Genomic DNA, 17,273 nt, shown 5'->3' on the forward strand with positions numbered 1-17,273 from the left:
ATTTCTGCTTCAATCATGTTAATTCTGTGCAATTAAATCAAGTTATCTTAACATAATTTTAATAACTTCACTAAAATTAAATTTTAATACATTTCAATGGTTTGTTGTCGCATGTTTCATTTCACGTAACACAAAACTTTTGTAAATCCTTTATTTAACAATTTGAACAATGTGTAATTTAAATGGCATGTCTAAATAACATTGTGCTTTCAAAAGCATAGCATAAATAACTTCTCTGATTATTAAATTTAATAAAAATACATATCAGTTTTAATTAGACTAGTATAAAAACAAACACAGTTCATTTTGTATGCATAACATGTAGATCAACAATATTTTTAAACCTTCATAAGTTTTAAAAGATTTCTTTTTTTTTTTTAAACAATATCATAAACATAAGTAACATTATACTGCATGTAACTGTGCGTTTAAAAACTAATACAACATTGTAACACTAATTTATTTCATTTCTCTCAGAAACCTTAAAACTGTACCCAAGAACACCAGTACCTGGAACTAGGGCTGCACGATAGTCACATCGCAGGATGTGTGATGTAGGCTGTCGTAGTTGATTCGTTATTCATTAACTGTACGGGCCAGCTGCTCTCCAGCTCTTGACGAATGTGATTCGCGGATTAATTGTACAGCTTAACCATCATAGAGTGAAAGTTTATCTTTTATATGTGTTTTTAAGTCCTGTCAGTTTAACAGGGCAGAGAGAGAGAGAGAGAGAGAGAGAGAGAGAGAGCACGAGTGAGAGCATGCAAGAGAGAAAGAGAGAGGGAGAGAGAGATTGAGCCCCGGCCGCAAGCTCACCAGCTTCAAACAACACGAGCGCTGTCTTGCTCTCTCTCCCTCGCACATATTAATCAATTGACACGATGGTGTCGATGTTTACATCATTTAAAATGAGAATGTAAGTGTGCTCACCCAATTTTTGTTTGTAAGAAAAAAATAGATTAGATTTCATATCGCAATATATATCGCAGAAAAATAAAATATCGCAATGTCATTTTTTCCCAATATCGTGCAGCCCTACCTGGAAATGTTATTTCAAGAAAAACGCTTTAGTTTCAAAGATAATTATATATAGACATTACAAAACAATGTGAAAATACAGTATCTGACCCTTACCTAAACTATAAACAAAGTATCTTATTTATGCTAGTTCAACCATGTTTCATAGATTCAGCTCTCTAATCAATCAACTTCTGAGCCAGTCCAACGAAGGGCCAAATTCAGACAAAAAAAAAAAGATAAAGAAACGAGAGCAGGCAAAGGGGAACAGTCTAAACAACAAGATCACGGTTTACCCTCTGCAGTGGTCTTGCATGAAGGCTGCTGAAATTTTCCGAGGTTGATTGTTTGTAGTCTCAGTAGTCATTCAAAAATCAGTCCATCTCACTGGTGGAGTTCAGATTTGAAATTTTGGGCCTTGATCGAGAATTCACCCGCATCCAAGTCCATGATGAGTTTTTGCTAAATTTCATATGTAAAACGCAACTTTGTGGGGTACTGCAGGTTAAGAGCATAAATTAGACCAAAAACATTGAAGTTGCAAAATCCACACTGTCGATGTCCTGAAGCACTGCTACACCCTCTAGCACAATGCCTACATCATGGGCTTCATTGTCTGCAGTGTGCTTTATCACGAAGATGCCCATGGTAGTCTTCTCAATCGCACACTGTAAAAGATCTTCTTCCATGTCCTAAAGACAGAAAAAAAGATGAATATGTATTACAATTAATGCTACATGTCTAGTGGATAAAATTATAATTTTTTACATTTATGTTGCAGTGTGCATATTTGATGAAACCATGTTTTTTAGATGTATTAATATTTTGCTTGTTGAACATAGTACAGATTCCATCAGTTAAGCTCTAACTACTCACCGCATACTCCTGAATGAGATCTTTAGAGTCCTCATTAAGATAGATACACAGTCCTCTGATGGCAAGTTCACAAGCTGCATCAATGTCATCCTTAAAAATAAGCCAAAGCAGAAAAAGAAAGGTTAGTTTAAGACATTACTCAAATCACAATTAAACAAAAGAGCACAATGGGTCTCATTCACTAAAAGTTCCTAAAAATGTATGTGTATGGCAAATATGTTGTGGTCTAGAAAAATATAATAAAGATAATAGCTTGATTTTATTATGTGAAATGTAATGCTAATAACATGAATTACAAAAAATAGAGTGTGAATACATGCAAACAAACAAAAAAAATTATAGTGTGCTAACCTGCTATTTTTACTTTTTTATTCCTTACCTTTGCAGCAGAAAAATCTCTTTAACGTTACCATCTGCACATGTCCAATCAAATAGTCAGCCAAGGGGTATTCATCAGTTAATTCACCGACTTCTACAAGGCTAGCTGCCTTTGTTGGGGACTGACTTAGCTCGTAATTTGTCTGAACAGGCTTTGGAATTCCAAATGTACAGCAAATGTCACTGTAAAGAGAGAACGAGCAGAAATTAGGCATAAATAACAGCAACAATTAATGATTTTATGTAACAGTTTACTGTACGCTTCCAAATTAAAGACAATGCTATTTATAATATTACCCCCTTTTAAGATGTACCTTTTTGGAAAAAAGAATTTTTAATTTTTTCCAAAATGTATGGTAAATACTAGAAAATTAACCAACATTCACTTTAAAAAACAATTTATAGCATACCATAAAATAACCTTTATTGCAGCAGTCATTTATATTAATTATGATATCCATCTCAAAGTGTCAACTGTCAACCATGTTAGTTAGCCAACAAAAATGTTATTAATTTAGATGTGAAATCCTAATATTGTAATCTAAAAACCTGCCTGAGAGATTTTTGTGAGTTATGGACGAGGGCCGGGCTATCGAGTATTCGTTTACTTGATAAAATAGGTCCCTGCACTAAAAACATACTGTATGTTTAACCAGTGGTGGACGAAGTACACAAATCAAGTACTTGAGTAAAAGTACAGATACGTATAGTAAAATATTACTCCAGTAAAAGTACTCCTTTTTCAATTTTACTCAAGTGAAAGTACAAAAGTACTCAATTTTTTATGTATTTAAGTAAAAAAGTACTGAAAGATAGATGGATTAATAGAGAAAGATATATAGATTAATTTAATTTTATATTAGAACATTTTTTTTTTTTTTTTTAGAATCCTACTGCTCAAAATACCTGAGATTTATTCCAAAATAACCACTATATGGAGTCAAGATATATTTTTGTTCATATGGACTACGTTGACGAGAGTAATGTTCACTGTGAAGCTTACACTGTGATGTACCTGAGAGAAAACAGAGATGACCATCTGATCTTCACCAGTAAGAACAAAGTATTTTAAAGTTTGTTGTTTTACAGAACATCACAGTTATAAATGACATGATAAAAAGGCCTGAAGTTAGGAAGAACATTTTAAGGAAAATATAATTATATTTTCATAATGATTTTTTCCTTCTCAAATCTTGTCTGTGGTGTAAAAACAACCCTGGCCAAACGGGGTGCTTCTCTTTTCCTCTTTGATAATTACTGTAATGTTAGTTACCATGTTCTGAACATCACATCCTTTCTTTTCTCCCCAGATGTAATCTATATATATGTGGTTGAATAAAATATTTGGACATTATTTATAAAAATTACCTCAAGTTAGCACCAGCAAGCTTGTTAGTTAGACAGTTAGCATCACCTAACAATATTTACTTATTTTCGGTACGGTTATGAATAAACATTCATGTCAGTCTACTCGTCTAGTTAATCCAAACAATGTTACTGTTGATAAACAATATAAAAACAGACGTCACATAGGACATGGTAGCATTTTAATAAAACTGTTAATATTACGGCAGCGTGGAATTTGAATAAAAGAGTTATTTTATTAATTTGCGTTAATGTTTTTTTTTTTTTTTTACCTAAAGCACAGAGACGCTGATTGATGTGTCTGCATCGTCTGCACTCGAGCATTTCAGTGGGCTTAAACAGATCACTCTTTACAGCGGGTTTAGTTCCTAAACAACTGACAATTTTGACCTAAATATGATTTTCAGTTACAACAATTTATCCTAAATTTCGACATTAACAACTTACTTTTAGCAACATCAAGATGCACGCGCGCTCACAAGATCTCCCGGTTCTTCTGTAGACTCACACTTAACGGTTAATTTGAATCAGTGAGTGGTCGACTCCAGAACAGCTGCTGCAATCGGATCATTCTAATTCCTAAACGAATCGTTTGGTGCGATTCGCGGTCCGATTTAAAAGTTTATTTTTAAAGTTACTCAAAATAAAACGACTCCAGTAAAGTACAGATACTTGAAAAATGTACTTAAGTAAATGTAAAGCTACTCCGTTACTGTCCACCACTTTCGGTAAATCAAAGACATGCACTGACAGAGCATCGAGCGAGCGCTTTTGCCCATTGCAGTGATATGACAACGGCTACGAACCCCTCCCCCACACAAATCCTAAAGTCCATGTTATTATTATTCACCTGATGAGAACTTGATTTCCATCTGTAAATTGTTTAATCGGATTGTAGAAGTTTGATAAACTAATGTTACCAGTAATATTCATGGTTTATTAACCTGAACGTTACCCACCCAAAAAAAAAAAAAAAAAAATCTGCGACGACACTCGAGAAATATACCATCGATTTAAAAGCGTGTAGGGTTATCTTAAAACATTATTGTTGCATTTAATCTGACAATGAATGCATTTGTATAATATATCATACGATAGATACTGAAATTCTTACCTTTTAACGAGCTCTGAAAACAAGACAGGCAGTACCCTCATGTGTCCTTTCCAAACCAACGGTCCTGGTGTGGTCTGGATTTCAAAGCGCATGCGCAGACGCTCTCGCGCGCGTTGCTCCCGCGCAAAGGACGTATTTCACAAACCTGAATTAAATTAATTATAGCCTACACAATGGAATTAAGTTGAGAAGAAAATACAAAGTAATTGTGTGACATGGGCCTATTTTAATTAAATAAATCAAACAGCAGAAAAAAATCATTTTACATGAACACCATTTGTTTGACATCTGAAACAATTTGAACATTTTCTTGCAAAGTGATTATATCATGTTTTGATGATTATGTTGAATTTCATTTAGAATTAAAACAATACAATTATGTTTCCATCTTAAACATAAATGTATTAAGTAGATTGTAAGTGTATCCTTTTAGTAAATTCAGTAAAACTGCTTTTCCTTTTTTTCAGTGAAGACAGATAGCAGGAAAGAGACCGGTCAGGCACAGCTCATATGTGTATGGCTGTAGGAGAGGCCTTTAAGTGGGAACAAATGTGTATTATTTTTTATTGCACATGCATATTCACTAATATGTGCTTATATTTATATTTGAATGTCTAGTGTAGATAACCACAATTCCTTGCCTTGCATTTCAACATATACTGTAAATGAAGCATAAAATGCTAAGTGGATTAAGATTCACAAAATCACAGACTTTACAATTCAACCATTTCTTTTAAGTCAACAAAGATCTGTGTTAATAAATAAAACGGTTCCATTTAATTCAAATTCATACGGTACTACAATAAATTGATTTGGAATAATCATTAAAATATTGCTTAATGCATACAGGGGAAAAAAACAATTATTGTGTGAGATTATATTTCTAATCATAATTGATTTGTACGGTTTGAGAAATATGTGTTACTGACTAATTTTCCTCCAATTAATTTGTTTAGTTTTATGTATTAATTTATATATTGAAACAGAAAAAAAAGACGCCAGAGGCTATGCGAAGATCTAAAACTAGACGTAAAAAAAATAAAATGTACACACAAATGACTTTATGTACAGATTAATTAACTTGATATTATATTAATTGTCCAATCTGTCCTTGAATGACTAAATGAATAAATGAGAGCGAGAGAAAAAAAGCAAAGGAACAGACTAATGGTAAATACAATGAATAAATGTAGTGAATATAATAAATAAAGCAAATATAAGCAAAACAAATGAGTTTGGTACTTTCCTATATATATATATATATACATATATACATATATATATATATATATATATATATATATATATATATATATATATATATATATATATATATATATATACATATATACATATATATATATATATATATATATATATACATATATATATATATACATATATATACATATACATATATATATATATATATACATATATATATATATACATATATATATATATATACGTATATATATATATATACATATATATATACATATATATATATATATATATATATATATATATATATATATATATATATATATATATATATATATATATATATATATATATATATATATATATATATATATATATATATATATATATATATATATATTTATATATATTAACTGTCCATACTATCCCTAAATGATTAATATATTCAGTATATTATACAGTATGTATCCATTGTTTTCCATATTTGTGGAGTATTTTCTGTGATCAGAGGCCTTTGTTCACTGAGAAAATGTGTGGAAACTGTAGAAACTGCAGCATAGCTGTTGATAAAAGAAGAGGGATGTGAGTGTGTCAGTGTGGCAGTTGCAGGCTTTATTTGCCTGCAGTGTGAGCTCACTGCTCTTGACAGGGGTCAAAGCAATAATTTGATAGAGACAATATGTTGAGCAAGTTCCAGCCAGAAAAAAGGGCTGTGTGTGTGAGTGTTTGCTTCCAGATGAGATAACCATGCTCTGGCTGGGGGGTAAAGTGCTGTACAGCCCACTGCCTCTCTATCTGTAAGGTTTCCCTCAGCACACACACATACACTGTCACCACTGGCAGAGCTAAACATATTAAGCCATCACACCAGGGCCAAACTGACAAGAGATGTGATGAGGTGATCCTTACAAACAAATCTGACTGCACCCCATGCCTCAGGCTCTCTCTCCATCTCATTCACTCTTTCCAACTTCTCTTCAGTGGTGGATAGGATATCGAGACTCAATATATTTGTCTCAAATGCCGTGTGTGGAGATTTGTGTCAAAGTGTTTTTTAGCGCTAAATCAAAAGAGTAGAGCATGGGATTTCAACCGCTGGACCGTTAATCATGACGACATGTGTCAATTGGCGTGCATTCAAAATCCTCAATCTTCATACACACTGCGGCCTAAATACACATCCGCACGACCATCAGTTTGAAAGTTATCACATGCGGTCCATCAGTGGGCGCTGTGTTTCTGAAAGATAACTTCACACATGACACAGGATGACACTTGTGCACACACTAGTACATGGAGCTATCCAAGCTAGTCACATTTTCAACCAGATTAAGTCTTCTTGTTGAAAGTGACGGTAGAATTGGATTACCGCACTGGAAACAAGCCCCTGGATTTCTTGCAATGAGCAAGTGCCTTTGAAAGAACGCCATACTTCTGAACACAAACACACACACACATCATTTTCTTCACAATGATGCCGCATACACACGTGCAGCCAACATTCTCCCGGCGCCACAGACACGTTTATCTATGGGCACAATTAAAAGCATGAAATTTGAACATGCTGCGTTAACTAAGAAAGCGCTTTTGTTCCTGAGGAAACAAAAGCTTGGGGAAAAATGAGTTTTTCAACCTTGAGAGAGCAGCGCCAAGGCTCACTGATACCCAGAATAATCACATTCTGCCTCAAATCCCTGTAGCTGGCACAGGTAGAGCTCATTTAAGACCGTCCACTGGCTACTCTGAAAAGGAGGTGTGCAGAAAAGTGTTTCCACCAACCGCCTTCAGAGCGTGGACACTTTCAACCCACAAAAACACCCGAAGGGCTGCCGGAGTCAAATAGAGCAGCCCTTTGAATGTCCCTTCCCTCGGTGAAAGTGTGCACTCGTGGAAGCAAGAGACCGGCGTCGCTGTTCTCCATTAAGCTGGTCCACCACCGGCACTCGAAACCAAGCTTCGTCTCCACCTTAAGAGAATGACTAATCAAGCAGCCTGGGCTCCATTTGCAAGCTGTCAGTCAAGCAGCTTTGCTATCTTCCCACCACGGCTTCCTCCTCTAATACCAATTTAAATCGTTCACGGGCCTTCCGCTGCCATTATTCAAAAAGATCATAATAGTTTTCCTCGTGCCCAAAGCACAAAAAATCAATTATTTCCCCACAAAGACTTGAAAGTACTTAGCGTGGGGCTGCGGCGAGTGGAGCTGTGGGTTATATCAAATTGAAACTGCACTCATTACACGCCACACAATTAGTTACCTCTGGTCTGCGCAGCCTTTCATTCCAAATGGCATATCTGTATTATTACAGAAACAAGCATGCAAATGCCATTGTTGGGGATTTAGAGAAATCAATAGGACAGTGGCGCGAGCGTTTGGTGGCCCGTCACTCAAATCTGCTGCGGGCCAGAGATAAAGGTCTGAATTCAAATTAGTGCCGGCAGCCTGTGACATCACAAGTGACACCCCAAATAAAAGCCTGGCTCCATGATATGTGTAATTATTCCCTACGACTTCTCCTCCTTTCTTCGCCCCTCATTGTGTGGACTTGTGTAACTATGTTTCGTATAAAAGGATTAAGAGTATTTTAATGAAAAATTGTAATTGTTTCTTTGTGTGTGTGTGTGTGTGTGTGTGTGTGCGCGCGTTCTCGCACTGTGTCCGAGAGTGTGTGAGAGAGTTGTTCTTATCCAATGAGTGAATAACATGTTTCTCATTTGTGTCTCTTTCACTCTTTTGATTATAAAACAATTATGGTCAGGAGTAATGTCAGAATTTCTAGCTCACTTGAACAATCGCGTCACTACCTACAACGATATTAATGCCAGGGTTGTGAGTCAATTTAGATTTGAATTTAAAATGCCTTTTAGTTTTAATTCCTGGATTGAATTTAAATCAAACTGAAGGCAGCAAACAGGGTGCAGAATTAAGATTTTAACGTGAGGACTGTTACTAGCTTTCAAAAAATGTTGACGTTAAAAGATTTACGGCCACTATATGATAGATTAGGCAATTTTATGTTGTTTGTATATATTATCAAATTTAATACATTTATTTTTGTGGACCAGTGTGGATGGACACTTTACAGACACTTTCACTTTTCCAGAATGCATTACATCTGATTAATTTATTTAAATTACAATTTAGCAGATTCCTCTTCCTGTCATTCTAATTCAGATTCAGGGGCCCTAAAAAAAATAAAATAAATTGGTCCATTATTGATCCCAATAAGGTGGCATCCATTTAATAATTTAAATTAACATTCTAATTTATGTTGAATACATATTATTGCATACTGTTTATAATGTACTATAATACTGAATTGCAGATAATTTCCACTTTTTGCAGTAAGTAGTATAAATTGCAGAAAAACCTGATATTTTAACATAGTGTAAATAGAATCCACTGCTATTTGCACTATAGTGTAAATGGCCACTGCCGCATACTTTTTGATTATTACAATTTAATTAAAATAAACCATTAAAACAGAATCCAGAATGAACAAAATGGAAAACATAGAATTAGTGTGAAAAAATAAAAGAGATTTTGCAGGGCCCAAACATTCCAATACAACTTCCTGTGGGGTGTGGTAAATTCAATTCAGTTTCACACTCATGAATTGTAAGGGAGCCAATTCTTCAGTTCTGAACAAGTGCACGACCCTGATAAGTGCAACATGTTAATTAGTTTTCGGCTCAAAAAGCATGTAAGAACTTATTGTAGACTACTTGAGTCCTGTAGATCTGACCCCAGGCTAGCCTTCTATTTGACCCCATGCTGGGACAGGTGAGGTCAAAGGTCGTGATCTACAAGTCCAGAGGTGGGCTGAAGACACAGGGGACAGGGGTTAAGCATGTGCAGCGGAAGTGCCCACAGTGACCTGTCACCCAGGTGATCCTTTAACAGCTCTCAGAGCGTTTGAGTGGCCAAAAGAGGGACAACAATTACCAATTAGCAGCCTCATCTCCACCCCCAAAACAAAAGCCAGCAGGAATGCAACTGCTTAAAAGCTACAAAGAAGAATTAAAGAGAGGGGGGATCGAACATTCCTTTCTGGCCACACACCCTCGAGCTACATCCAGCCACTGTTGGAGGTGCGTGTGTTTTTCTGCGCTGGGCAAAGAGTGAGCAGTGTGTCTATCCATATTGCAGTGTTCATATTTGTGATGTTGCTGCTCTTTTCGAACATTGCAGACATCCAAAACATCTCTCATTCAAAAACAAACAAAGACATGCCCTTCGTGCGGCGGGGACGAGTGGAGAGAGAGAGAGCGGGAGGGAGGACATGCCCTTTCTGGCCTCTTTTTCTCTCTCTCTGTGTCCTGCCCCCTTCTCCTTTAACACAGGGGTTCCTCATTCAGCGTCGGTTAAACGTTTTCACAGCCACACAATGCCAGAGCAAGATGGCAGGTGCGAGGGAGACGGAGAGAGAGCACAAGAGAGTGAGAAAAGGAGAAAGACAGAAAAAGCAAGCGCGAGAGAGGAGGTCAGCCCATTTGGCACAGTAATCGTTGTGAGCATATTAACGGAGACCCAGGTGTCTGCGCTTGACCCCCACATGACGGTTCCATTAACCCGGCAGGCAGGCAGGGAGTGTCCGGTAAAAGGGCGTTCCATTCAGCAGCGCTGAGCAGGGTAGGGCCCTGCTCGCCTTCGTCGCCACCACCACCATCACCACCAAAAAGAAGCAAACCCCTCCATTCATGCAAACAGCCCCCACTGGACACAAGCATGTTACGAGCGCCACAAGACACTCACATGACCTCCGATATAATGCACACACACACTAATACGCACACACATGCTGCTTTTTCTGTACCCAACCGAGTGAGATAAAGACTGGCAGCCTAGCTGAGGGAAGGCGGGTGTGAAGGGGAGGGGATGGGGGCTTCAGAGTTGTCATTCAGCTGCTGCCAAAGCACACAGTGCACAACGCCACATTGTGCAGGGATTGTTAGCAGTGCTGGGTGCATCTGCTAGACGATTTACATTTTGTACACAGGCATATTAATACACATGTTTGTTTGTACACATTGACGTGTGGTACACATGTGCTCATTTTGTGTCTGTAGCATTTCGAGTCGGAAGGAGTCGTTTGATTATAAGAAACAGAACCTTGATAAGATCATATGATGGTCATGAATTAAGATTTTGACAAATTATTTTGTTCCCTCATTTTAGTTGCATTTAATTAAATTATAATGAATTAGTGAAACGCTGACCCCACTTCAACGAAAATGTGGGAATGAATTGGTCAGTTGTGGGAACGAATTCTTAATATCTATTTCTTCTTCCCTGTGTGGTGTGCACTATAGGTTTGTGCTTTGTTATTTTTGATAAAAATAAATCTTAGCTTTCAAGTTTTATCAGAAAATTCGAACAATAAATGTTGCTCAGTGACAGGTGTGACATATCACTATATTGCTGGTAACATGTCGCATGACACAACAGTTACATTAGTGAAGTCATAGAATGTCTTAGTTGTAGAATAATAAGTTGTAGTTGTAGAATATGTTTTAGTTGGTTAAAACATACATTAAAAGACCATACTGAGTTTAATTTCACAAAAATGTAACAGTTTTACAACAACCACCATTTAAATGATTAAATCAGATTTTCCTTTTCATCCAGCTCATAAAACTCAAGATGTATTTCTGGGATAAAATGGAGCAGGTCAAACGTGTTAAACGTTGCTATATATAACACATCTGGATGTTTCAATTATATTAAACACTAAACAGAGTTTGTATATGTCAAGACAAGAGTGAGATTTTTTCCATGCCTACACAATTGTGCACACTCAACATCCTGAGCCTGTGGTCAGACAGACCATGGTTGTATCAATTAGACAACTCCAGTCAAATAAAATCTGAACTTGCCTTCGGGTGACTGAGTGATATGTCACTCCCTATTTGCATCCGTAACAAATGTTTATAACCTGGAAATTGAACTGTTCCGTTGCCTTACTAGAGAAGACATTTACTAAACAGCGCTTTGTCCGGTGTTGAACAATATGATATTTCATTTTTATTTCAAGTGCTTGTGCATCACTGCAGTGAATAACAGACTTATTTGTTTACTCCTGAATGAATATAGTCCTCTTAGGGCACTGATGTTCATTCTTTATCATGTTCACCCAAGATAACTTCCTCTTTCACAGGCAAATCAAGACACAACATGACCAGGATTTACTTGTAGATATGCCAGCGTGACATTTTTGTGGTTAAACTAAGGGAGAGGTCAGTACAGAAGAGCCTGAAGCTGGAGCCAGACGTTTTACTGACACAGAGACAGTGATGGAGAGCGTACCCACGCTCCATGACAGCAGCACAACGCCTAGTTTAGCTCAGCCGAATCAGCAGTTAGGTGTCCAAACAGTGTGAATGTCACTCAGTGGTGCACCACCCAAGCAACAAACACCTCGGAAAGCAGCAGATCCTGATCTCAGGTAGATCCAACCAGCCAGCTTCAGGCAACATCTGCTCATCCAGCACCATCCATAAGAATAAGCATAATTGCCATACTTATGTAAAACGTCTTTGATGACATCATCACTCACAATCACCTGCCCTTTGGGACGTATCGGGCCGCATCCCTCTTTACATGTTCCACTAATGCCTGGGTATTAACTCAAAGACAAGCAGCTCAGCTAGGCTAAATGAACAAACAGAGGTAATCACAGTGGGAATTATGTCACCCAGTCTGTGGCAAGTTTTGGCAAGCTAATTTTATATATACCAGAATTGAACATATTTGAACAAATAACATTTAAAACGTTAGTTTAAATGAATTTCTTGAGTGCATTATTCATACTAAATGTAAAATTACAAATGAAAAAATAGATAAATAAATAAATATAAAAAATATCAGAGAGAGCTCATTCAGAATTGTACAAAAAAGCACTTTCATCTGCCATTTATCAGGCAAATAGATAGCCCCGCCCACAAACTGACATCATTGGTTGGTCTGCTCAAACAAACAGATCAATATGTTGATGGTGTCACAGAACAAATTGTTGAAGGGAATCAATCTATAAATGACACAGTGGTCGAAAATATTTCAACATTGAGAAAAATGACCTACTTTATGTTTCTAGTGTGCAGCGTACATGCGTAAACACATCAGCCCCTTTTCCCCTGGTCTTACCCACTCACTGAACGTCTCCTCCCAGTCAATGCACTTTCCACTTTCAGGCCCGTAGCCAGCCAAGAGGTCACCGACGTACATTTTTCATGTTCAAAAATAACATTTGTTCTAAGAAAGACTAATTTGCTGTTTAAAGCGGCGGTAGGTAACTTTTGACGCTCTAGCGGTTAATAAACAGAACTGCGTCTTGCGGAAGAACATTGTAGCCGAAACTACTTCTCTCTGTTTATGTCTGTGAAGAATCACAAAGGTACTGGGTTACTCCGCCGCGGTACCCCCGAAGCAATCTAAAATAGTCCGAATATAAACACTTATTATAGGTGCACCCTAGTGATTCAGGACAAGCCAAAAACACGGTTTGGAAAATGGATTCATGGTGCACTCGCTTATTATATACATTTTTCTACATTTTGAACACAAACAAAGTTACGGACTGCAGCTCTGATTGGTTGTTTCTTAACGGGAGCGATGTATTCCTGCAAATGGCAATAGGACCACTGGGAGAAGCTTGATTTTTTCACAGATTATCTGTCTCTTATTCTACTGTCAGGACATAATGACAGGTTTCACAAATATGTAAAAAATATATTTTTACAAAAGTTACCTACTGCAGCTTTAAAACTCCTCATAGGAGTCCCTGCAAGTTTAGACAGTTTGCAATAATGTTTAGCGCTCATAGTGTGAAAATGATCGCTGCATGAGGCTGGAGCAGTGCATGAGTCTTGAGAGAGTTGAGTGAGGGCACGAACACAGCCTCCGTGTTGCCAGATTATATTATATAATTATTATTTGAGTTTTTGGACTTGTCTTTTTCACTTAATTTGACACTTTAGAAAGTTAATCAAGTGGAGAGTTGCAGATTAGAGTCATTTATATATTTATCTTATCTTATTTCCAAATATTTCAAATAACTTTGGGTTTATTTTTATTTTATTTTTCAGTTTCAGAAATTATCCACCCCTAACCTAAAATACAAAAAAAAATTGATGCAATAAATATTTTAGGATAACCCTCCAAAACAGAGAAAACACCTTCCACAAACATCTACACGCGTTTCCCTTTGTGAGTTGTATTTGAAGGGGTTATTATAATAGAACAATTCTTAACCCCAGCCCAGACCGCACTCATTTTCAGACCCTGGCTACTGCCATGGCCACTTTGATCTGTGTCTCTCAGTACATGAAACTTCCATTAGAGCTTAGGTGATGAGGGAAATCAGTGGGATTGGTTGCCGCATCCATGCCTTCTCCCAAATGGACAAAGCAGAATAAATATTGCAGATAATTTGCATATTGAGCAGAATATTGTTGTAGTGTGTAATGCAATCTGATAAACAGAAGCCAGCAGGAGCCCAGTTACATTTTCATCTGCATTGTTATACAAGGTCTTCAGCGAACCAAGAACCACCAAGGGACTCTTAGTCAGGTTCACCTGTACATTCACTTAATGAGGGTTGTATTATTCCATCATTCCTGTAAATGCATTGAGCGGTTCCATCCATTAAGCAGCAGGATTTTGCCTAAGGGAATTTGCTCTGAATATTGTATGACAGCAGCGAGGGCACTTAAATGTTGACATCCTCTATATAAACCTGGAGGACAATTTTGAAGATCAGATTCAGTGTGAGCTTGTCTCTGTGGACCGACGATGTAGAGGAGCATCAGTACCCTATCATTAAAAACTCACTCCGGTCCTTTTTAAAAACGTGTCTCTGCCTTGGTGCGGCATTTTCTAATCTTCATATGATCAGAGGATCTGTGTGTGCGTGTCTAAGCAGACCCAATGACATCCTGACACCACATCTACGGAAAAAACAGTGACAGTTGATCAGAGAAAGCCCCACTCTTATCATCTAGAGGTGATCCTGCTCAGGGCAGCTGGGCAATTTTTGGTTTGGTGTCATGGGATTAACAAACCAGTCCAAAACATTCCAGCCTAATTAGCAATGGCTGTCAGATGCATTCGCACAAACATGCTGCACATCACTGTACAGATGAAGAACGCTGTGCCCTTCTTGGAAGGAAACCAACTTTATGTTGTGAACACAAACACCCACAACCAGTCATCCACCCACACATATACACTTAGGCCCACTGTGTCAGATGTTGACGTGAAGATAATGAGAGCCAAAACCTAAGCTTTGCACTTTCAAGGAAAAATTCTTTAATTCTTTAATTTTAATGTATTTTTCCAGGGCTTTTATTTTCAGTGTTTGTAATTAATTTTTACCAATGGGAATAGAAACCATAGAGGAAGTTCCTCTCTATGAACAAAGATTTGTCTCTTGTCTGTTGGTTTACCTTGAGATTTTAAAAATGCTCTTGCACAGGGTCACTGGCTAGAAAACCGTCGGACTACAAGTGCACATAAAGCCTGTGGAAAAACTCTTTCACAACCTTCATTTCTTTTTTTCCGTCTTTATCTCCCTCAAAAACACAAAACTCATTCGCTTGGTGTCTTACATCTGTCCGCTGTTTTCAGAAAGCGGTACAAACAGGCACAAAATGCTCCAGCCCTGTGAATGCAGAGTGTGTTCTATTGTCCAACTGAAATAGCATTACTTGCTGTGGTTCAAGGTGACTTGCCTTCTTCAGACATTAAGACACCTGAATATATAGATGTATAAATGTATTTTATCCCTCTTGAAAAACACCAGAAGATTTGTGCAGTATGGAATCAACTCTTTTTGTGTGAGCACTAACCTTCAGCTAACTTAATTACCTGCTACCTGAATGAAGTTGTTTGTGTGCTAAGGCCGTTCATGCTACTATGTGGTCAACTGATGGAAGATAGGTTTTAAAGCAAGCCTTTTAAAAAAGTACCACATTCCATTAAATCTTATACAAATCACACTGCAAACACACATAAATGTGTTTTCACCTGCTGAACACTTTAGCATGCATGCATCTGGGGTTTGTTAGCATAGCCACTTAGCACAGCATTAGCATATCAGAAGTGGAGTTAATAGAGTGTTAATTAGTGTATAAATTAACATCTGACTCACGCACTGCACTGTGGGCTGACCTGTAATCACCAGGTACATAAAGAAGCATAGATAAAAACTTGAAAATGAAGTAGAAAAGAGCCTTTTTGTCTACCTATCAGAATTACCCAAATAAGCTATTACACCCTGTCCTCCTTTCTCTATATCTTTTGCAATAGCCTACCACTCAAAATTTTGGGGTCAGTAAGATTGAAAAGACTGAAAAGAGATTAATACTTGTATTCCTCAAGGACACATTAAGTTAATCAAAAGTGACAGTAAAGCTTGTTTTTTTCTTGTTACAAAAGTTTTTCTGGAGACTTTTCTGGAGAGTAATGGCTACTAAAATTCTTCTTCGTCATCAAATAAATAAATTATATTTTAAAATACATGAATATAACTCATATTTAAAATTTAAATAATTCATGATGTTACATTTTAACCAATGAGCAAAAGAGTCTTGTAAACTCTTTTCCATTCTTTCAACAGATTTACTACTTTTCAAATACCTTAACTATGTATTAATAGTTTTGTCCTTGTCCCAGACACACTTTTACCTTAAAATAAAAAAATTATAAAATGTATATAACTATTATTATATACGGTATCTAAAACATAAATGAGTAACAGAAACATATTTAATGTGCACAAGAGTTACATAATTGTTTACATAAATTATGACACATTATACACAAATTATAACAGTTACAACTACATAGCACAGCACTGTAATATCAGAAAAGGAGCTAATTGATATAACAATTACAACTGACCTGCTAACAAAGGGTAGATAAAGAACCATACTTATAAATACTTGGTTGTAAGGAAGCAGAAAGAGCATTTTTCCCAATCTGATAGATTTACCAAATATTACACTCTTCCCTCCATTCTCTTTTAATATATACAATGTACTGATAAAAGAAGCAGATGCTTCACATCCACATTTCTTGCAGTTACCAGAAGTTGTGTATTGCTGTAATGGTTGGTCCATCCAAAAGCACTCATGATAAAGCATACGCACACACACACACACACACACACACACACAAAAGCCTGGAGATGTGTTTAATGCCTAATACATGTAATTTAACAGCACAAATAGGAGTCCTTGGGGTCTGCACATATTGAAAACCACTCCATTTTTCTGCAAAGGTCAGATGACTCTAGTGGGT

At 36.8% G+C, this 17,273-nt stretch overlaps 1 long non-coding RNA gene across 2 annotated transcripts; it reads right to left on the reverse strand.

Moving 5' to 3' along the window:
• Positions 1-992: 992 nt before the first annotated feature.
• LOC113057121 (uncharacterized) lies at positions 993-4,870 on the reverse strand. 2 transcript variants are annotated; one of them, XR_003277777.1, is made up of 4 exons: positions 4,751-4,870; positions 2,273-2,454; positions 1,894-1,983; positions 993-1,709 (listed from the first exon to the last, which is right to left on the reverse strand). It is a non-coding gene; the product is annotated as an uncharacterized LOC113057121 (long non-coding RNA). The 2 variants fall into 2 exon arrangements; XR_003277776.1 differs by lacking the exon at positions 4,751-4,870 and having other exon boundaries at positions 2,273-2,505.
• Between the last annotated feature and the right edge of the window lie 12,403 nt (positions 4,871-17,273).

This window comes from Carassius auratus, chromosome 38 (assembly GCF_003368295.1).
Source record: "Carassius auratus strain Wakin chromosome 38, ASM336829v1, whole genome shotgun sequence".
Taxonomy (NCBI): Eukaryota; Metazoa; Chordata; class Actinopteri; order Cypriniformes; family Cyprinidae; genus Carassius; species Carassius auratus.